The 23,014-nt window shown below is 38.1% G+C and overlaps 1 protein-coding gene and 1 long non-coding RNA gene across 7 annotated transcripts in view; one reads left to right on the top strand and one right to left on the bottom strand.

Annotated features, from left to right (window-relative positions):
* Positions 1-16,425, bottom strand: part of TNFRSF19 (TNF receptor superfamily member 19) — a 90,715-nt gene extending 74,290 nt beyond the window's left edge. For 2 of the 6 annotated variants that reach the window (XM_081289344.1, XM_081289339.1), the window contains exon 1: positions 16,286-16,425. The gene's annotated coding sequence lies outside the window, so the exon portion shown is untranslated. Of the gene's footprint in view, positions 1-6,248; positions 6,313-6,995; positions 7,064-8,691; positions 8,872-16,254 lie in introns of those variants that run through there. The other 4 variants (XM_081289341.1, XM_081289342.1, XM_081289343.1 and 1 more) reach the window with 4 other exon arrangements.
* Positions 9,033-17,620, top strand: LOC308646466. The gene is made up of 3 exons (XR_014021391.1): positions 9,033-9,505; positions 16,201-16,800; positions 17,502-17,620. It is a non-coding gene; the product is annotated as an uncharacterized lncRNA (long non-coding RNA).
* The last annotated feature ends 5,394 nt before the right edge of the window (positions 17,621-23,014 follow it).

Consider the following 23,014-nt stretch of genomic DNA (forward strand, 5'->3'; position numbering starts at 1 on the left):
TTTAGCATGCTAGCTTATTTAATCCTTGCAACTACTCTAGAAAGTCAATACTATAATTCTTTCCATTTTAGAAATGGGAAAACTGAGACAGCAAGAGGGCTAGATAACCTGCTAAGATTACTCTGCTAGTAAGAAGTAGAAGTGGATGCAAACCTGAGCAGGGTGGCTCTTGGGTCCCTGTTCTACTGGGTCACATACACCCTGCAATACAATGGACTCTATTGAATCAAATCACTATACTTGGATCTTGGATGCTTCATCTCCACCATGGAGCAGACAGTTAAGATTGAGCATTTGTAAATTCTTCCCTAAAGCAGCATTGTGCAAATTATGTATTGGCAGAAAAATCAACATTCATGTTATTGAAACATGCAGAAGTCACTTCTAAGTGATGCAATGGGAGGCACCGATCAACATTTCAATAAAAGATAAACCCAGCCTTTTAATTTTCATCAGCAGTGATCCAAAACAGAAATAAATCTGGGTTCGTTCACAAATATATGCCAGTTCAAAAGAAGACAATAAAAATAAATAAGGAAAGCCTCATCTAGTGGCCCCACTTATCAGGTAGAAAAACAATGGTTTGGTTTCTTCTAAAGTGGAATCTTCCTAAACTTATGAGAGGCCCCAGCAATCATTTGATTCCTTAGAAAGAAATGAGAGCAGAGAACCAAAGCCACTGAGGGCTGAGCCTGCAGGCTGCCCCAGAGTGCCAAACCCAGAGCTATCATTTCAGCTGCCTCAGCAGGTCACATTGCCAGGGCAAGGAGAATCACTTTACATTAGTTGAATGAATGGCCAATTTGAGCGAAACTAAACTTTTTCAGCTTCTTGGTGGTAGCTTTGTCTCTCCTGACATATTTCAAGGTCTTTTGGCAACTATCCAACCTTTCACCTTACTGCTTGTGTAGACAAAGGGTTGGGGTGGGGGAGCTGGTCAAAAGATACAATCACATTCTATGAAACATATATTTAAGGTTATCCCTTTATGGAAATAGTCCTAAATATTGAAAAATGTCATTTCTAAAAGTTAAATGCTTCTAATTTATGTAAGATTAAAATTAATATGAAAAACGGGTACACGGATTGATTATCCCTTATATGACATGTTTAAGACCAAAAGTGTTTCAGACTTCAGATTTTCTTGGATTTTGGAATATCTGCATATATGCAATGAGATATTTGGGGTATGGGGCCCCAGTCTCTATAATAAATTCATTTGTTTCATGTATACTTTATACATATAGCCTAAAGGTGATTTTTTACAGTATTTTTAATAATTTTGCACATGAAAGAAAGTTTCAGCATGGAATTTTCCACTTTTGGTGTCATATTGGCACTCATAAAAGGTTCAGATTTGGGAGGTCTTTGAATTTTGGGTTAGAGGTTTTCAACCTGCAATGCCAAAGCATTTACACCAATAAGAAAAAAAGAGCTCAATAGACTGAATCCGTACATGCAGAAGACAAATAGTGAAGTGTTTCTTAGCAAGATTACATACACTAAGACTACACGTTTATAAAGAGATAAAAATAGAATCTGTCTCATAGGTTGTAGTGAGAATTAACTGGGAGAATACACAAAAAAGTGCTAACCCAATGGCTAGAACAGAATAAATCTTTTTTTAAAATTTATTTTTTAGTTTTAGTGGATACAATATCTTTATTTTATTTTTATGTGGTGAGGACGGAACCCAGTGCCTCACATGTGCTAGGTGAGCACTCTACCATCTGAGCCACAACCCCAGGCCCCAGAATAAATCTTAATTAGTGATGGTTGCTGATGTTTGTGTTGCTGTTGTTATTGGGAGCATCACTAATTATCTGCATGAATCTGAACAAGCTACTTCACCTGGAGTCTCAGTTCCTCACCTCTCCGTTGGGCAGTGTGATAGTACCCACCTCCTGAGACTGCATGAGGAGTGAGTGAGTTTACCAGTCATAAAGCAATTAACCGAGAGTTAACTTTCTGGAACATTTTCAGTGTTATTGAAGTGTTAGCAACTATTGTCCTTCATGCTGTGATATTATTCTTGAGGATCAAACGAGCCAATATATATGACAGTCCTTGAAGACTGCAACCTGTGAGACCAATAAGAGACACTTGATGGCCACTAACAAGCGGCAGGCTACTTTTAGAATTCTAGAACTATAGGCCTGCAGAAAGCATAGGAAGACTCAGAATTCAAGGTGTGAACAAAGCATTTATGATGTTAAATACTATACTAAAGCTTTATAAAAAGCCTAACTTTTTTCTCCTTAATACCATACTTTCAAGAATATATTTACCCCCATATGATGGGAGAAAAAAACTGAAGGTGAAAAGACACAAATACTAGAACTAGTAAAAATCAAACTAAATTCATGCCTGGTGATTCCAAAAAGGGTTTCAAGTCAGGAGGATTGTATACTACTGACACCTTCCATTAGGGACAGTAGAATTTCATCAACAAAAACTGATGATAGATATAAGACAAATAATACATTTAACTATTTATCTATTTATTCAACCAACTTTGGGTAAGCAGTTATCAGGAGCCTGAAAGAAGACAGCATTAGGTTAAGGAGAATACCAAAAGGTTGTACTTATAGGCAGTTCACAGCTTAGCTGGGGTGGTGGTCTCCTAAATGTCTTTGAATGTAGCCTGGCCAACAAGCACTTTAGAAATAAACAATTTAGCTGGTGGGGTGTTATGAGTGTGACCTTGAATTTCCTGGAATAAAATGAAATTCCTGATGAAGTTCTTTGGCTCTCATAAAAGAAGGAAAATTTAATAAAATAACAGTGTGTAAGTAATGATATTTAAAATAAAAATAAGGTAATAAAAAGGTTATTTGTTGAATTGCTTTTAAATTCAAAATCTGGCCCAAAGATAGAAAAATGCTTCTATATGTTTAAGAGTTCTATTTATTTGGGACTGGCATTAATAATATAAATGATTGTATGTAAAATGGGTCTGTGCTTTGGAGTTTTTACAGTCTACCAAAATATCCAGACCAGACAACATCTACTAACCATCTAGCATCTACTTTTGCAGAACATGTGTAGATACACTGGCCCTGGCTAAGCACTTAAAGGCTAATAATGCCTGCCTTACTCTAAGCTAGTAGCATAGAATTTCTGCAGCACTGTCTGCCATTCAGCAATACTAAGCAGGCTGGCAGTATCTGGAGAACCAGGCAAGCATTAAAGAACGGACAAGAAACCTAAAGCACAGAGCTGGCAAACATCCTGTTCAGCTGCACCAAAAGTGGCTCCTTATCAAATAAAGCTGCTCAGTTTGCTCATTTGAGTGAATGATTACTAATGCAAATGTGTCCTAATTGGCCTCCGTTAAAGGAGACAGAAATCCAACAGGTGCTATAAATGCACACCCCTTGCACTTCCTTGACTAAAATCACAAATACCTGTGCTGGTGTGTCCACAGGCAAAGGGGCAAGGTCTCAGAGGCTGCAGTTTATGGGAGTGTTGCTGGGGAGAAGGAGCTCCAAGTTTCATTCCTCACTGGCTGGGCAGATGACGAGATCTGTCTGCAATGCCTGTCCCACCGAATTGTCTGTCTAAGGTCTCTGGCATCTCCTTAAATCTAGCTAGGGATACCCTGGACTTAATCTCACTGTCTCATCTAGTTACTTCTCTTTCTAGCTTTTGTGTTGCATCTAACTGGCATTTATGTTCTTTGGCTATGGCAGCATGTGATTTTTAAAATTTATTTTTGAAGTTAAAAATGAAGAACTTTCATGAAGCAGACAACCTGGCCAACACAAGTCCACATGGAGGCAACATGAGCGGAAACTGAGCATCAGATGCCCTTCTGGGGAAGCCCACACACTTTCTAGTGCGCCCGTCCCCACAATGCTCTGCTGTCCTACTAGACTCCCTTAACTGATGTTAGCACCTATCCAGCCATTCAAGTTTGCCACCAATCAGAGTCTGGGGACTTCATGACAAGGAAACTGATTTCACTCCAGATGGTAACTTATCCAAAGTATATGCCCAATACATGTTAATGAAGAAATTTACTAATTAAGAATAATATTTTATCTCTTAGAGATATAAGGGAGGAAACAATATATGTGAAAAATATGAGCAAACATAACTAAATATTGAAATAAAAGTTACTTGGTCCAACCAAATCCAGGTCAGGATCCCATTTCTTGACTGTATTCTATACTCAAGGCTGGGCATCTTTTATCCAAAATGCTTGGGACCAAAAGGGTTTCAGATTTTTTATTTCTTCAGATGTTGGAACATCTACATAGTGAGGGATCTTGGGGACGGGACCCAAGTCTAAACATGAAATTTATTTATGTTTCATATATACCTTATCCACATACCCTGAAGGTAATTTTGCACAGCATATTAAATAATTTTGTGCATGAAAGGAAATTTCATGCTGTGGAATTTTCCACTTGTGGAGGTGTGTTGTCACTCAAAAAGACTCAGATTTTGGAGAATTTCAGATTAGGGATGCTCAGCTTGTACTGACAAATATCACTTTGTCGAAGAAGGTCTGGTATTTATCAATCTAATTTTAACAATAAACAATAAGTAACCAGTCTTTTTTCTCTTTTCTATTATGATTCTAGGGATTGAGCCCAGGGCCTCAAACATGGTAGGCAAGCATTCTACCACTGAGCTACATCTTCAGCCCTTTTTACTTTGAGACTGTTCTTGTTAAGTGGCCCAGGATGGCCTCAAATTTGTGATCTTCCTAACACAGTCTCCCAAGTAGGTGGGTTACAGTTATGTGCCATCATGCCAAACTAACAATACATAATTTTTCTTAGAACTATCTTTATATCTGATATTGCAAGTGACCCATATGAAGCTTGGAATAATTTGAATAATCTGGATACTTTTTTCAGAATAAATTATTTAATTTTCTTTATTTTCCATTTCTTAAAAGCTATTTATTATCCAACACATGTGGTTCGCATGCAATAGGTAACAGTTTTCATCTAGTAATGGTATATTAACATTATGTAATGAAGCTCCATTCATCCCACACATTTTTAAATATGTCACAAGCTGAACCATTAAAGAAATATATCAACACTAAAGCAAACTGGCAGGCTTACAATTTATAAAATCAGCATTGAAATAAAGCCAATGCTATAAATACAGAATTTTACATTTTAATGGTGGAACATAAACTTTGGCTTAGAAATATTGTCAATCCCACATGTTGAAAGAATGAAAAATTAATTAGAAATTTAGGATACTGCTGTTTCCAAAAAGGACAATAACCCCAAGCCTCTAGCTACTCTGCAACTTACCCTTTAATGTCACTATATTCGAAAAATCATTCTTTCTACGTGGTAGAGTTGGCAGCCCTTCTGCAGCCTAGAAAGCTCACAAAGGTGTGCTGTAATAAGAATATACATATTTTTGTTGGCTGAGGAAGGAGAATGGTTTCCCTTTCTCAAATCATGAACTGTTTTCGACTAAAAACTCTATAAGCTTTAAAACTTACAGTTGCCAAATACAGTATTTCCAATTCCTCCAAAGTTCAAAAACATTAAGGGCCATTGTCTTAAACTCTTTTATTTATTTGTTTGTTTTTAATAGAACTTAACCTAGGGTGTGGTTTTCTAAGACTAATTGGTTTTCTCTGTGTTGTAGGCTCTATCATCTTTGCTCCAGAGAAAACATTGTCAGAATTTATAAAATATTCAATCAACAAGCACATAGTAAGTAAGGTACTTTTCCCAAAATTCATTAAATGTTTCTCTATTCTGAGGTACAAATAGAACAACTGTATCATCAATGATGAAGGGAGCCTCAAATATCTACACAGTTGATCTTAAGAAAACTGTGTACAATCATCTCTAAAACACAGCTGTCTAAATTTTTATTTTAGAAGGAAATCTTGATAGAATCCAAAACCAGTCTTTACACCATTCCGGGTGTTCTTCTCCAGTATAAGTAGGCTCCATTCTTTTAGAATTTCCTCATATTAGACCCATCCAAGCTGACTGAAGAGGGGCTAAATAATAATCTTCAGATATACAAGTTCCTTTGTCCCAAGTAATTGCTGATGGATGGTCGTTCTCTTTCTAAACCCCAGGTTTTAAAACTTCAGTTTAAAAGGTACAGGCTTTGTGATGTGTGGACTGGACGATAACCCGATTCTGTTTAAACATCTTACTTTTAAATGTAAATATTTTTGACAGATAAAATATGATGAATGAATGCACCATTCAACCAGTAAATCATGGAAAGAAATTCTGTTCAGACTGCTTTACCTTTCTTTATCTTCAGCTAGAAGTTTTCTTCACAAAGTCTATGAACATTTAATAATCAGCTGCCATGGGACAAAAGTATTAACTCTTCAGTGATTCTTTTCTCACATAGGCAGCTGTTGATTTATTTATTTGGAACATATACTTATTTAAGGTGGGCATTATTACTCATCCTGTAGTCAACACAGTTAAAATATGCTGGTCTTCTCCAGAATTTTAAATGCTTGATTTTAAATATTAATTTATCAGATTTTTAAAAAACACTTGTTTTTTTTTTCCTTTTAGCATTAAAGATGAATGGATTTTTTTTTGTTGTTGTTGTTGTGTCATGTTAATTTTTAAGGCTGGATCTGGTCCAGGGAGATTGAGGTAAGCTAGGTGCTGTTCAGAGATTTAAATAAGAGGAAAGGGAAACTGAAATTCTCTTCATCAGTGTTAGTAGAATTCCTTACTTAGGTTTTTAAGTCCCCAACATGTTCTAAATTTGTATAACAGAGCTATACCTAGTAAATTAAACCAATATATTAAATACAGCATGTGACATTAGCTGTCTCAACTCATTTGTATTCTAAAATATACATAAATTAAAATGCAGAATCAACTCATTTATATTCTAAAATATACATAAATTAAAATTCAGAATCTTCTGTTTAATCATCTGATTTATCTTCTATTCTTTGGAACAGCTTCTTTTATAGCTAGTTAAATGTTAGCAATGGCCCATATTCAAGTCTTTTGATAGGAAAGTGAATAAGGGTCTTTTATGAATCTTTAACTTCAAATTCAAGATCCAGCCCAGCCTGAACTGTCAAGACACTCTAGGAAAGAAAAAAAAATCCAAATAAAAAATAGATAAAACATAAAGAAAAGAAAGAAAGAAACAGTTTCCATGATTGTACAGGGAAATACTAACACAATACCCCAGTTAACATCTATTGTAAAAAAAAAAAAAAAAATTCTAAAGTCTACCAAATCATGTGGCCTTGGCCTTGGTAATAAAGTAGATATAATAAGACATTTTCATTAATTAAAAAGTAAAGAACTTAGAGAGCTCATGATAACACTTCATGTAATGATGTCAAGGCAATATTTTGAAAATGCATGTCTATATTTTGTATTATCTTCAGAACAACCCGATAAATAATACACAAAGAAAAATTCTTTTTACTTACCTGCATCTCTGAATACATAAGAAACAGTTTTCTACATTAGGACTCAATTCTCACCCTTTTCATTATATATATTTAAATTAGATAGTAAGCAGTGTTTGAAATAAAAATATTGTTTTTGAAAGCAGCTTTGGCAAAAATGCCTGAGGTGAAATTCTTCCACAGACAACATACTTAGTAAATCCTGAACTAATGCAATGTAATCCTCACTTTCGAATCTAAGTATCTGATCATGAAATAACAACACTAAAATAAAATCTTCTGTTTACATAAGTCATGTTTAACAATACCCTTTTCCTGTTTATATAAAGAAATTATCTTGTAGTCAAAGAAAACTTATTGGAATAAAAAGAATGCCTTCATAAAATATTGAGTTAAACTGTTTAAAGAAATGCTGAGCAATGCTTATGATTTTGTTTGAAAACTGAGCCCTGTTATTAAAAGGCAAAAAAAAAAGTGACATGAATTTTTCACAATGATAGATGCAGGCTTGATGATTAGTTTACTGTTACCAAAACAGATCCCAGAATTTTGACCCCACCAAACTTTAATCTCTAAGAACATACCAGCTAAATTTCTATTCCATGAAATTACTTACAAACATTAACAAGGGCTGTGAGAACTGACTTCTTTTCTATCTAAATCTGTTACATGCTCTGCTCCTCAATGTACCAGTAAATACTGCTGACATTTAAGATTTTTTTATTTTTCCATGGAAGGAATATGATAGAATTAAAAGTCGTTTTATTACCTCCTAGGCTGCAGTTCTGCAGTGGGGCCTGCAGATGAGTGCTCCAGAGACCCACCTTTCTAGCACGCGCCAGTTGGGGCGCTGGGGAGTACCTCTCGCAGGGACGCGGGGCAAACGTGTAGGGCCCGGGATAAGCACGATGCATATTTATTTACATACTCACATATATTTGCTCTACAAGCAGATTTTCTATTCACAAGAACCCTAGATGAAAAGTGTAAGCGTCCTCATCCCCAATGCCGAAGGAGACCAGCTAGCGTTGTCTGGACCCTGCCGTGGCTGTGGCCAAAGCTCTGCATCCCAGTGCCTCCTCAGCTGCCCCTGGTTGTCACTCCTTCCTGGGGTCCTGTGGTACAACTTAGTCCGCTCGCTCCCCTCTTGTACCTGTGAGCTGCCCCTGCCTGCTCCCTCCCTCCGTTAGGCAGCCGCCTCTTCTCGAGGCTCCTATCTAGAAAGGATCCACCCGAGGCGAGGGCTGGGGTCCCCGCGCAGCGCACCTTAGTCCTGGGAGGAGCGGGACACCTACCTTCCCAGTCACCTGCAAGGCTCCGTCGGCTGGCGCGCCGCGTCGTGCCCTGCAGGTCGGGGCTGAAGCCGGGGATCAGGGCAGCGCAGAACCGTTCTGGATGCGGGCGCAGGGGTCAGGGTACTGGGTGCAGGGCGCGGAGCTGGAGCGGGGTCTTTTCTAGGCGCGCGAGCGGATCACCTCCCAGCGCCGCCGGCTCGGTGCTCTCCGGTAGCCCGGCAACGGCTGCCGCCTCCCGAGGCCCCGCCCACCTCCCTCCCGCCCACCGGTTTCGCCCCGCCCCCTGCTGACTTCCACTGGGCTGCTCCTGGCTTTCCCAGTCTCCCGCGCTGGGTGAGCAGACCCCAGCACTGCCAGGAGCTGGTGAATGCGGGATGGGTAGGGGAGAACCACGGTAGGGGATGGGGTAGCCAAGACCGTGAACAGCTTGAACTTTCTTGGGAGAAAGGATGGAGCCTTCCTTCCCACCCCGGGTGTATTTCCCTAAGACCTTTGTGCCTTTCCCGTGCCGGATCACCTCCTAGGCAGAGCCAGCTTCTGCATAAGAGGAAAATGATGGCCAGATCTGTGAGCGTGGCACTTTAGCTCGGGTGGGTCAAGATCGTGATGACCCAGCTAATAGCAGCCTCACTGATTAGCGTGCAGTTTTTCAACAGATACTCTCCCAGGGCTCGCTCGCTGGACAGAATCCTCTATAGGTCAGGGGTACGTTCTAGCCAACGCATGTGTCCATCTCCTACGTGCCAACCCAGTTCAGCAGCTAGAGTCACCCAAAGAACCTGAATCTTCTGACCCCGAGGAACTGGAGAACCAGGTCTGGGCTCTGTGGCTTTACTAGTACTTGGTGTCAGGCTGTTTACATAACCTCAGCTTGAGTTCATGCATTTAGCAAGCAGATCTAACAATGCCTACTTTGCTGTTGCGTTAAAATGGGTGAGTAGATATTCATCGGGTGAATGGATGGATTGTTATCAGTAATTGCACATCCCGTGATCCCATATTTCAAAGCATGTAGTGTAACAGGTACCTGTGAAAAATACTTAAAAATGTTATCATTCCTAAGTATCATACCTCCATGTTTTATGCTTTAAATATTACATGTCTGGAACTTAAATCACATCAGTGACTTATTTGTAGATGATTTACAAATGATGTGCATTTCCTTACTTGAACCTCAAGGTACCTGTCATTCCCCTAGCCTATATGACTGCCCTCATCCAGTGTCCCTAGAGGCCCACGAGCATCACCCATATACCCTTCCAGCACTATGTTGAAGAAATGTCTCTATTGTGTTCCTTTCCCCAATTAGATTTAATCCCTTTAGAATGAATTTTATTTTTTTATATTCCATAGCCTATAATACAGAGGATACTGAGTTTATCTTTAATAAACTGAATTGTTGCTTCTTTCTTTGCAAGGTCTCAGGCATTCCTGCATCTCTTTCTTTTCAGACCCAACACCTCCACCACAGTCCATCCAGGTCCTCCCAGTCCCTCACCAGAATAGTGCTACGGCCTGGGTCCTATTGCCTGCCTTTCAGGTTGCCACTGTTCAGTGAAGATTTACAGGCGCTTCTACCTTGTAAAGAATAGCTTCCACACTTCTTTGATTAGCATTCAAAGATTTCCCACTTGGGCTACACCCACCTTTCCAGCCTTATCTTTCTCTCTTCTAAACCTCCACTTTATATTCTGACCAAACTGGTCTGCTTGCCTTGCGGCACATATGCCCTGAAGTTGCCCTTCCTTGGCAACAGTCTCCTCTTAATGCTCACACGTCTCCCTTACTTCTCTGACTTCTTTCTCCTATGTCAGGCAGCTCAAAAGCCACGACTCATATGAATTTTCCCCTAATTATGACCTATAATTCCTCTCAACAAAGTTTGGGATACTTTAGCACTTGCCACATCCTGCCTTGTGTCATGAATATCTGTGGACTTAGTTTTCTGTCCCAAGGACTTAAAATGCTTCCAAAGAAGGAGGCTATTTTGTTCTAACTTGTATCTCTGATAGTATCAGTCATTCAAACAAATGTTCAATGAACTTTTTCTGAGTAGAATTCAATCTGCCAACCCAGGAACAACATTCTCTGACTTCAGCCAAGTGCTCTTTTCCTCCTTGACCTCCTTTTGTATTTAGAGACAGTAGCACATTATTTAGTTCATTAAATCTTGAATCATTTCATGTGTCTTTGATTGATCTTCTCAGTTAGCCTGTTAGCTCACTATGGAAAGAGACTCCATTGTGAATGCACATGGGCTTTGGCACCAGACAATCTGGTCTTGACGCCAACTTGGCATTCACTAGTTGTATAACCTTGGAGAAGTTGGTTAACTTCCCTAAGTTTCCTGTTCTTCATCTGTAACACGAGTCGCTTCCTTCATGGTTGTTAAATACCCTAAGGTATTTAGAGCACTTGGCTAATATCTCACACATAGTAAGTGCTCACTAAGTGGTACCATTCTCTATGGCAATATATTGCTTTTGTAGGGCATAGGACACTTAGCATCAATCAATAAATGACACCTGAAATAATAATTGACAGTGGGGGGAAAGAACACTGAATCTCTGAACTCTAGACTGAGCATCTCATTCTTTAGAGAAGAGCCCATTAAGTTAAATAACTATTCTACACTTTATTTTGCCTTGAGTGTTTATATGATCTGAAAACAGTATCTACGCGAAACTCAGGCCCACAAATGAGCATCAATGGCAGTTCCAAAAGAATACGATCCTAGCCTCCTTCAGAATGAAAATGATGCTTAGAATCAGAACTGGAAACATTTTTCTCCCCTTAAAAGATTGGAGATAATGCGTGTGTTGAAATTTTTACTGAAAAAGTCAAATTGCTATGAGGATCTTGATGGAGGTGTTTGTTTTTAATATTTTATGTAAGGTTCATTTTCTGAAGCTAGTTTTATCAATATCTGAGCTGGCAAAAATGTGTTTGATATTTTATAAGATATTTTCCCCACAAAGTTGAACTGGCAAAGTAACATATTTCTTAAACAAAAATGGTTTCAGTGATAAACTGGCTCACTGAAATCTCAAGGGGCAAATTGCCTGACTCCTAGTAATTTGTACTGTAAGTCACTATTCCTTGGGAAAATGGAATAGAATGCAAGTGAAAATATGGAATTTAATTGGTTTAATTCACAATGCTGGGCATATAGTAGGTATTCATTAAACATTTGCTCAATGAATTACTTATTGGGAATGAGACTCTGAAAGGGAAATAGTTTGCCAATATATAGTTAGGAAAATAAGATGGAAAAAAAACCAACAAGATTCAGCTATTTAAGTCATTCCCAGCACCCTCTAATATCAATTATAGACTATCAGTGGAGGGTTGGAGAGGACTGTGAGGCCAGAGGCTGAGTGATAGGCTCAAGGTCATGCCAAAAGTTACTGATAAAACTGAGATCAAAATGTGGTCTCCCTGAATCCTTACGTAATCTTCACTGTAGTGCATAAACCAGTATACACAAAGATCAGGAGGCTGTTTTGTTTAGATAATGTCAAATTCGTGATATTTGTAGAGCGAAGTCGATATACGTTGCAGCATGTGCACTGATCTTTGTGAGTTCATGACATGTTGGACCCAAACATCCCCATGGGCTAGACTCTTTTCATGAATTTAATGAGAAAAGAGATAGCGATCATCTCTCCTTCCCCATAAATGTGGCGGACTCCTCCACAGAGGACTAGATTAAGGAACAGGCTGAGTGGATCACAGTCTATGGTGCAAGACTATGGGTCTGTTAAAGAATTGGGGATATGGAACAGGATGAAGAAAACTGTACTTACCAGAATGCCTCTCAAAGAGAGTGGTTTATGTTGGAAGGAATGGTTTATAGCATCACTTGGCCCCTCACCTGCCCTTTCCTCTGACTCACTTCTCATCAAAGAGCAACTCAGGATGGATGGTGCACTGCTACCTGCTCAATCTAGAATGTGAGTGACCTCGAGGAGGAAACTGGATGCACATTGAGTAGCTTGCGACAGTTGAGGGGACATGAAGCACAGCCACCAGGGAGCTTCTCTCTGCCTGCCTTTATCATTCTCACCCATTCCTCTAAAATAGTTTCACAAAAAATTAAAGAATCACTCTTTAAAGGGTCACCAAATTTTTTTTAGCTTTTCCAGAGTGGCTTGGACTGATGTTATCCTCACAGGGAGAGATTTTGACCAACCAATGGCTGGTACTTGAGTTCAATTCTGTCTCAAAGCAGAGGATGAATGGATTATGGCTTGAGGTTATAGGTCAGCTGAAGCTAAACTCTACTAAAAATGTTTAGTCGCTTTTATAAAATACATCAAAAGAAGGAAAGAAAGAGAGGGGGAAGGGAAGGAAGGAAGGAAAGTGGAACCCATTATTTTGGGCAAAATTTTGGCTATAATGTTTGCTGACAATCAAGTTCAACTGTATGTAATAGGAAGAATTAACAGGCTAGCGCTAGGACAAAAGAATCTAAGATATCGTGAGGATCCACTCTTTGGTCTTGAAAGCAGCATACAGGCATAAAATTCATCAGTAACTAAATTAATTTTTATCCTAAGAAATATTTTTTTCCAAGAAAGGAAAAAAGAGTTAATAAAAATGCATTCAAGGATTCATAACACAATCAAATATGGTATGTAACCCATATCATGTATGAAACCATGTTGAATTTGACCAATGAAATTTCACAAAACTCCACTGTAGATCTACCTTGAGGAATAATAGATTTAAATCAACTATTAAACTTTTCATGAGGGCTGGGGCTGGGGCTCAGCAGTGGAGCACTGACCTAGCACATGTGAGGCATTGGGTTCGATCCTCAACGCCACATAAAAATAAATAAATAAAATAAAGATATTAAAAAAAAACTTTTCATGGATCCCACTGGCATCTCCTAAGAAGATATCAATATTTTTGGAAAACATTTAACAAGATGTGCTTATATAATGTCAACTCATATGTGTATATATATATATATATATATATATATATATAGAGAGAGAGAGAGAGAGAGAGAGAGAGAGATTGATTTAATTTTTTTGTAAAAATTATTTTAGAAGTATGGTAAATTATGTGTTGTGGTAATTGTGCTTATACAGCTTAGAAATATGAAAAGGAACTGTTGGGAATTAATTGGGCAAATCCATTTGAGTGACAGTTCTATCATGGAAACAAACAAACAAACAAAGGATTACAATAGGAAATGGCTATCTTTATCTTTCAAAATATCATTGTTTTCTGATCAGCTCCACAGTGCATATGTTTTAGCAGTTGTTGGAAAAGAGCCCACACATGGTAGACAGGAAAGAACCCTGGGCCAGCCCTCAGAAAATTAGTTGTGTGACCTTAGCTAATGCTGCAGAGTTACTTTTCTATCATCTCAGTTTCCTCATCTGTACAATGGCCATAAAAATTCCAGTCATGCTTATTTCATGAAAATGATCTGATCAACCCCGTCACTTCACACATGAGAAAGCTGAGTAGTGAAGTGACTCTCTAAGGCCACATAGCTAATCAGTGACAGAATCAAGAAATAAAAGTCTTTTGAAGACATGGCCTTTCGGCAGTAACAAAGCTGCCATTGAAGCAATGGTTAGGAAAGTGCTTTGAAAAAATGTAATATACGCATTCCGTTTCATAGAAGTATGGGATATATCTACTCAATCACCATCAAGGTCATCTGTGGCAATTAATTAAGAAATGCCTTTTAAGACTATAACTATACCTTCAGCAATAGCCATTTTTCTTTTAAAAAATTAAATGCACTTTGTTTCATATCTCTTCAAAGACACAAGAAGTAAACAATTAACTGAATTAATTTAGACACTGAAGTGGGTTTTTCAAGGACTTGACTTGCCCAAGCTAGTTTTCTACAAAGCCTAAATTAATCAGATAATTGCTAATTCTCTCCTTTGTTTTGTGTTAAGAAAAGTCTGCATTTGTTAAAACAAAGCTAGTAGCCAAAGAAACGGTCATTTAAAACAAAAACAAAAAAAGTTTTAAACTCCAAATCTGAACTAAATGAGCAAGTTCCTAAGCACACTATTTCTTTAGGCATCACTTGTAGGCACCAATTTAAAAACTAACTTTTCTTCTCTGAATGTGAACATTAATACTGAACTTTAAGACAAATTTTTTGAAATCAGGATTTATCAATATGACTTGTTGCATTATTGGTGGAAAAAAATCTTAAATGATCTCTTGAGTAAAAATAAGAGTTAATTCTTTCACATTGAGTTCTTACTGACAGACTTTAAAAAACATTGTCTGTTTAGAATGGTTCTAAATAATATCTACCTAACAACCATCAAAGTTTTAAAATTAAGCAAACAATGCTAATTAACCTCCTAATAGGAGGAAAATTTAGAAAGTCATTTAATTAATTGGCTTGGAAAAATTAATTATATATGAAAGGAGACTCATTAAGACCTTTCCTGTTTCATCAGAATTTCAGAGTCAAGAATGACTGGTTTATGGCTTATAATTTCTTTGTGGCTCAGCTAGCATAAAATAGGCTATTGTGATGATAATTAAATATTTTGCCCAAATAAACTTAGGTCTAGAATATTAAAACAAACCAGTGTGCACATGGAAAGATCACTTTCCACTCTATTGAGTTCTTGCATTTCAGCCCAAAGATTTTACTTTGGGAGGAGAGAATATTATTGAATTGACAAAGATATAACAATTAACTTTCAAATTCAGTGCAGCAACATAATTTGGTTTTGTAGAGCATTCAGTAAAATGAAAATGTGACTAAAATACTTTGTGTAACATAATAACTGTTGATTACTCAGATAGTTTTCATAAACAGTTGGTGAATTGCAACCTACAACAGCTGTCACTATAAATTTAAAGTAAATGTTAATTTAGGAATATTAACCTTGTGAATGTTTCTGTAAACAAGGCTTGTGCTATTTCCAAAGGTTACAGAAAATCGCTAGAGTATTTTTAGCCAAAACCTAGGGCCACTTCCCCCCTCCCACTGTTTTTAAATTCTTCAGTTTTACACATAAAAGGCTTTAATCACACTCCAATGCCTTTTCAGCAATTCCCTTGTGATTACAAACTGCATAAGGAAATGTATTTGATAGATTTACATCTTGAAGGTGAAAGAGTAAATAAACTAAAGAAATAGGATTACCAGAGATGCATTTTTCTTTTCTTTTTTTTTTAATAGAGACAACAAGGAATGCATTTTCAATAAACAAAGTTCCACTGCCTGTTTACTAACTAAAATAACTTGTAAATACTTAAAGCAGTTACACAGGTCTCAGGGGCTGCAGCAGAGCATGCATGCTAAAGTTAGCACCATTCTGTTTTGTCCTGTTTGCACAACTTATTTCCAAGTAAAATTTACATGACAGATTGCAAACCTTCTTGTACAAACTCCTAAAAAATTGCATCAAGCATCAATTTTACCCTGATACACACATACAGCATAATGTAGTATTCGGCTACGGATATGTTCGTTCTAAACTGATCAAAACCATCTTTTTTCTTTCTTAGAACACATGTGGAAAAATGCAGTGGAAGCAACAACAAAAAAATAAAACCCAGTACCTGCAACTGCTGAGATCTTTCCAGTACTCACCCTTTCAGCAGCCTGGTTTCTCCTTGGCAGCACTTCTATGCCAAATGCTTCTACCTTCCCAAAAATGTGTGTCAGCACAAGCCCGGACGAAACTTCAAATCCAGGAAAATGAAATTAACCATGCAGATCAAAGGCAGACGAGCAGGGAGATGAAATGCCTGTAATCTGATCAGTGATCAGTTGCTGAACATCAAAGGCAGGGCTGAGCTTATATATATGCATGGATATCAAGAAAGTTCGCTTTCAGCAGGTAGGTAGTTACCCTCCCGCCTCCAGTCCACACACTCTTTTGTTAACCACGGATCACGTTGCTTTCCTCCTCTTTTTTGCTGGGAGGCAATGCCGGTGGTTCCCCCATGCTTGGGTTGAGTGGCTGGATCCGGAGCTCTCTGGGTTCCCAAGCTGTGTTGTGGATTGTGTGTTGGAAGCTTTTCCTCCTGCCAGCGGGCTCCGCTTTATCCCTTTCATCTCGCTGAACTGCAGATCCCATGACATCATTCTGCGCCCTGGGACTGGTAGGAGAGCTATAATTCAGCCTGTGGGGGAGTTGGGCTCAAAGAGAAGCCAGAGTTTGCCTGATTTCTAATCACCTTCCTCCATTTTGCCTCACATAGGACTGATTCTGTTATCTGTCTCTCAGCTGGAAGGGAGGGCAAGTGTCCCTGATGAATGGGGGCTCCAAATGACAGCATTTAATTGCCTTTTGGTTGATAGAAATCACCATTTCCTACAAAGACTGTGTGTCAAATATTCAGAATAATTACACAGCAGCATCTAATTCTCAGACATCCCCCCCAGACACTCAGGTTACACTGATGGAGGGGCAGGATAACATTTAAAAATTTTGTTTTTGTTTTTTTCAATTCGACAAGCCTTTAAGGATTTTAAGGAAACTGTCTTTCCTTGAAAAGTAAATTATTAGGATTTGACTGTCAATCAAATGGTATTCATTAAAGCAGTTAAGGAGGAGAAAAACTGATAATGAATTCATCAGCAGACTAAGATCTGTCACCCTCTCACTTAACACCTTGGACAGAGGCTTAATTTTAGTCTTGTTCTCTCAATTTATGGCTCTGAAAATTTGAATTTAAAATAAGTAGTTCTTAGGCATGATTCATTAATACTTTTTGAGCATTTTAAAATTTCACAAGAGAATTATGCAGAGGAAAGCACTTACCCTGTGATTACCCTAAGGCTGTGTTCCCTTGTCTTTTAGGACTTTCTCAAAACACGCAGTTTGGATTCTTCAGTAAAAAATCACCACCTTAGTCTAATTTTGCATATTTTAAAATTAAATCTATTTTGCATTACTTAGAATTTTATTACTATTTTCCCTTAACGATGGCAGATTCAGTACAGTAAAATCATCTTATTTATTTAATGAAATAGAAAAGAAGAAGAAATTTTATCTTCATATAATCTGAGATAGGGTGCATTTCTGAATTCCAGATCTTTCATGGAATGAAGGAAAATTCTTTTCTTTTCTTTTATTTATTTATACCACTTAGTTACATCCCCAGCACCCAAAATTTATAATGGAAACTGATCAACTTTTAGAAGGTCAGTGAGAAATATTTTTTGGAAAACCTAAAGGACAGTAGAATTTAATCTTTCTTTCTCTAAAATACTTCTCTAATTGGATTCATCTAATTTTCCTTGATGCAATATTTTTTAAATTTTATTTATTTTTTTATTTATTGTATGTGGTGCTGAGGATCGAACCCAGGGCCTCACACGTGCTAGGCGAGCACTCTACCACTGAGCCACAACCTCAGCCCCTTGATGCAATATTTGAAGATATAGTTTGTGATGTGTTTACTCAAAATTTGTATGATTCTTGAACAAATTTTAATAGCAAAATATTTGGTTTGAACAGTGCATGAGTTGAGTATAACACTTAAATAGTTCCATTTATTTTTCAATATTTCTTCTGTTGTCCTTTTCAGGGGCGATGCTGGGGATAGAACACTGGTCCTCATGCATGCACTGTATCTCAGAAGTATACCCTGGCCCCAGTGTTTCTTTCATAATTTTTGTACCTGATACATCATTTCTCAAAGGTACCTCAGATAATATTTGAACCAGACATCATGATGCTTTATGGCTTCGCTAAAGCAGATGGAGCAGTGGCACCTAGACTCCACACAACATTTCCTGGGCTCCTTGAACTCATAAACACAAAGAAAATATTAATGAGGACAAAATGTATCCAAGACACTCATTTCTATTTTCTTTTCCATCTTTAGTTAATTTTAAAACTTTGTTGCTCATTTCTTTTCTGAGGTAGTTTAACTCTTCCTCTAGGAATCTGTATTACATCAACCTGGGATGAAGTTTACTATATATTAATGATCAGTATATTAACACAGTATTAACTAGATGCTCTGTAAGCAAGGTTATTCAGATAAGCAAGTGGATCCTGTCTTTATAGATTTCAACACCAATAGAAATGGGTGAGGAACTGGACTCAGATTCTTATAGTTCTACTGAAAGCTTACAGAAGTATTTGAAAACTAGTTCTATTGAAAGCAAGGACTCAGATGATTTCACTATTCAAGTTATCCTCAATTTATTCAAACCTCACCAAGCGAGATGGGTTGTTGAAGATACATCTAGAGATGCCATATCACCATCATGTCACCAAGTCACTGACAATAATCTTGAATGGGTCCTTTTGTGGTCAAGAACCTCCCACATGTGAGATAAAAGGTTAGGGCCCAGTCTGTGCCCAGATGCAGAGTGTGGCTAAAGGCTGGCCTCCAATGAGGAGTGACCTCTTGACCCACAGATCATTAGTACTGCACTCAATTAACGGAGCTCCCTTCATCCTGAGAGGGGCCTGGACTACTGTTGTTTCTGAACAACACTGTGAAGGGGAGTACTAAGACACTTTTCTAACACCAAGAACCTAGATTAGTGAAATTAAATCTGATGCTCCAGCGATGAGAGATTTACCATTACATGCTATAGACAGTCACATGTCCCTGATGGCAGCGATTTTTTTCTGGGAAATGTGTTGTTGAGTGAACATCACGGAGTGACTATACCATCTGACACAAATCCAGATGGTATAGTCTACGACACACCTCAGCCACCTGGTGCCTGTGTGTTATCGCCTACTGCTCTTAGGGCCACAATGAAAAAAACGCATAAGATTAGATCAAGCACAAGAGAAAAATGGAACAATCAAGTGATGATGTGAACATGAGACATATCAGACTGCTGGCAGAATAACGGGACATACTGTCTCACAGTAACCTTTTGTTTTTGTAAGTAGAATGAGTATACCCTAAAATAATAACAAAAAGTATAATCAAATACATAAATGAGTAACACAGAAGTTGATTATTAAGAATAATTTACTGTACCAAATTTTATATGCTATACTTTTACGAATGTAGCAGCATGTGTTTATAACAGCATCAAAACACTCACACACACACACACACACACACACACACACACAAGAGTAATGCTTTACTCTGACATCATCAGGGGACAGAAAATTTTCAGGTCATTACACTCTTATGGGACCATCCTCATATGTAGCCTGTCATGGATCAAAGCATCATTATGTCAGCATGACTGTACTCACCTATTCTAATAATACTGAGTTATCATTAGACTCCCAGTGCCATGTCACAGTACATATAAACTATCTTATTCTATTTGCCAAAATGCATTTCAGCCACCTGGCTGTATAATGGGACTGGGGCAGTCACCTGATCCACAGTGGAGAGCTGGGTGCTGCAGTTCACAGCATTATGACTGAGACAACCTCAGTTGCCCAGAAGCAAGAGGGAGGGGACTTCCTGAGATTCTCAAGGGGCAGGGGCCTGAGTCTCCCCAGTTGCCAATGTGTCCTGTTTTTCTACCATCACCTGAAACACACTTCCTTTGTTTCATTACCTTGGTAGTACATCATGTAAATTCCTATAATTTTAAGATATCTACTTAGGTAATGAGCTTTTTCCCCCCATCAAGATTCACAGTTTTGGGAGTTAGTTATTAAAAAAAAAAAAAACTCTAGAAAAGGGTCAACTTTAAAAACTCTGTTCAGAGGATATACCCTGGATTATATCATGTAAGTATGACTTCATTGTGTGTGTGTGTGTGTGTGTGTGTGTGTGAGAGAGAGAGAGAGAGATCAGTTTTAGATTGATAGAAAGACTGAGTGGTTAGGACAGAGATTTCTTATTTACCCCCTGTGCTCACACAGTTTTCCCTATAATTAGCATGTTGCATTACCATGGTATACTTGTAATAGTTAATGAATCGGTATTGATATATTGACCAATATCCATAGTTTATACTATGAATACAGTTCTATGGATTTTGAAAAATGTATAATGTCATGTGTCCTCCATTATAGTCATATGGAAGAGTGCATCACCTATTTATTCTTCCCCCAGAATATAGCATAATATAGTAGTTCAGAACAACAACAGTTGATAACAAGCTGATTTAGTATTAGCCCATTTTTATGTTGCTATAACAAAATACATAAGGTTGAGTACTTTATAAAGAAAAAAAAGTTTTATTTGGAACACATTTTTATTTAGGAGTATGCCACTGGCTTCTGCTTAACTCTTATGAGGACCTCATGGTGAAACTGGTGTAAAAGATATCATATGGCAAGACTATAAGCCGGAGAGATTCAGGGCCTGTAATCTAATCTTATGCATTTTGTTCATTGTGGCCCTAAGAGCAGTAGGTGATAACACACACACACACACCGGTGGCCGAGGTGTGTAGTAGACTATACCATCTGGGTTTGTGTCAGATGGTGTACTCACTCCCTCACTCCGTGATGTTCACCCAACTTACATTAACTTTAAGGGATTATTCTGTAGTCCCTGAAGTCCCCTCCCCCTTGCTTATGGGCAACTGAGATTGTCTCAGTCAAAATGCTGTGAACTGCAGCACCCAGCTCTCCACTGTGGATCGGGTGACTGCCCCAGTCCCATTATACAGGAGGTTGAGGTAGGAGGACTGCAAGTTTGAGACCAGTTGCAACTCAGTGAGGCCTTAAGCAACTTGGTGAGTCCCAGTCAAAAAAAAAATAAAAAGAAAGAAAGAAAAAGAAAAGTTTCAGGAAAACCCAAAATGTATTTTAGGGGAAAGAATAGATTAGAATATCCCTGCTAAGTAAAACTTAACTGCCAAAGAAGGTGGTAGAGACAAGTCATTACTTTCAGACAATGAGAAATAGGCTAAGAAAATGTTTAGACATCAGCTTTCACTATATTTTTAAAGCAAAATTTTTAAGGCCAGATTAGATTTTTTTTTCTGTTCTACTACTTAAAACAGAAAATAATGACAGTTTAACTATGTGAGAAATCCTAGCTGGCACAGCCATGATCTTTATCATAAAATCACCTCTGAGAAAACAAAACTCTAGTTTTGAGATAATTTTATATTTACAGAAGAACTGCAAAAAATAGTACAGAGAGTTAAGCTTTTTCATATGTGAACATCTTTAAAAACTATAGAACAACTGTCAAAATCAAAATATCAGTCTTGGTTCCATCCTATCAATCTACAGAATTTATTCAGAAATTTTTCTCTACAGTATACAGTTGTACAGGTTTTGACAAATTCTTAGATTCGTGTATCCACTGCCACAGTTGCCTACAGAACAGCCCCAGCACAGGTAAATCTCATACTGCCCCTGAATGTTCAACCTGCCCCCTTACTCCTGGCAACCATAGATCTCTTTTCTCTCCCAGTCGTTTTGCTCTTCCTTTGTGGGATTGCGAAGTCATTCATATGGAAGATAGGTTTAATTTATGGGAATCTTCCAAACTGTTTTCCAAAGTGGCTGTCCCACCTTGTGTTACTTCCAACCACGTACGACATTATTTATTCCCTAAATATAAAATCACCTTTCTACAAAACATATTCCATGGCACAAGTGCTACTTCTCACTGGTAGAAATTAACTTCCCTACAGAACACTTCACTTTATCACAGTGGCAGCCCACCTTGTGTTGGCCTCAGAGTTTAATTTCTATTTATTTTCCAGTTTTACAGACAATTAAAAAAACAAGTAAGAGATACATAGTTGGAAGTAGATATAAGGAATTTTGTGAAAGAAAACTAATTTAGTTAACTTTCCACTTTTTAAAGACCTAGTTAGAGCCATGCTGCTTTGGGCTCTCACATCTGGCTGCTTTGGCTGGAAATCTAAGGCTTCTATGTGAACTTCTGAGTGTGAATAAGTCACTTTAAGCTTTAGCTGCTTTATTTCTGAAATGGGGACAATAAGAGTATGTTAGTCAGCTTTCCATTGTTGTGACAAATACCTGAGATAAATCAACTTTAAGGGAAGAAAGGTTTATTTTGGCTCACAGGGTTTGAGACCATGGTTGCTTGGCGCTATTGCTTGGGACTGTAGTGGCCTGTTACATCATGGCTGGAGCACATGGAGAAGGAGGACTGTTCACTTCATGGTGGCCGAGAAACAAAGTCAGCCAGAAGGGGCCATGTCTCAATGTCTCCTTTGAGAGCACACCCCCAATGTCCCCACTTCCTCCAACCAGGCCCCACCTCCTAACGATCCCCTCACCTCTCATAGCACCACAGGCTGAGGACCAAGCCTTCAACATATGAGCCCTTGGGAGAGAACCAAGGTCCAGAACATGACAAAGAGTAGCTACCTTGCAGGGTTCTTGGAACCTTTGAATTGCACCATGGCTTATAGTAATTATGGAACCCACACTGACTTTCA

This window comes from Spermophilus citellus, assembly GCF_964194105.1.
Source record: "Spermophilus citellus genome assembly, chromosome: 1".
NCBI lineage: Eukaryota > Metazoa > Chordata > Mammalia > Rodentia > Sciuridae > Spermophilus > Spermophilus citellus.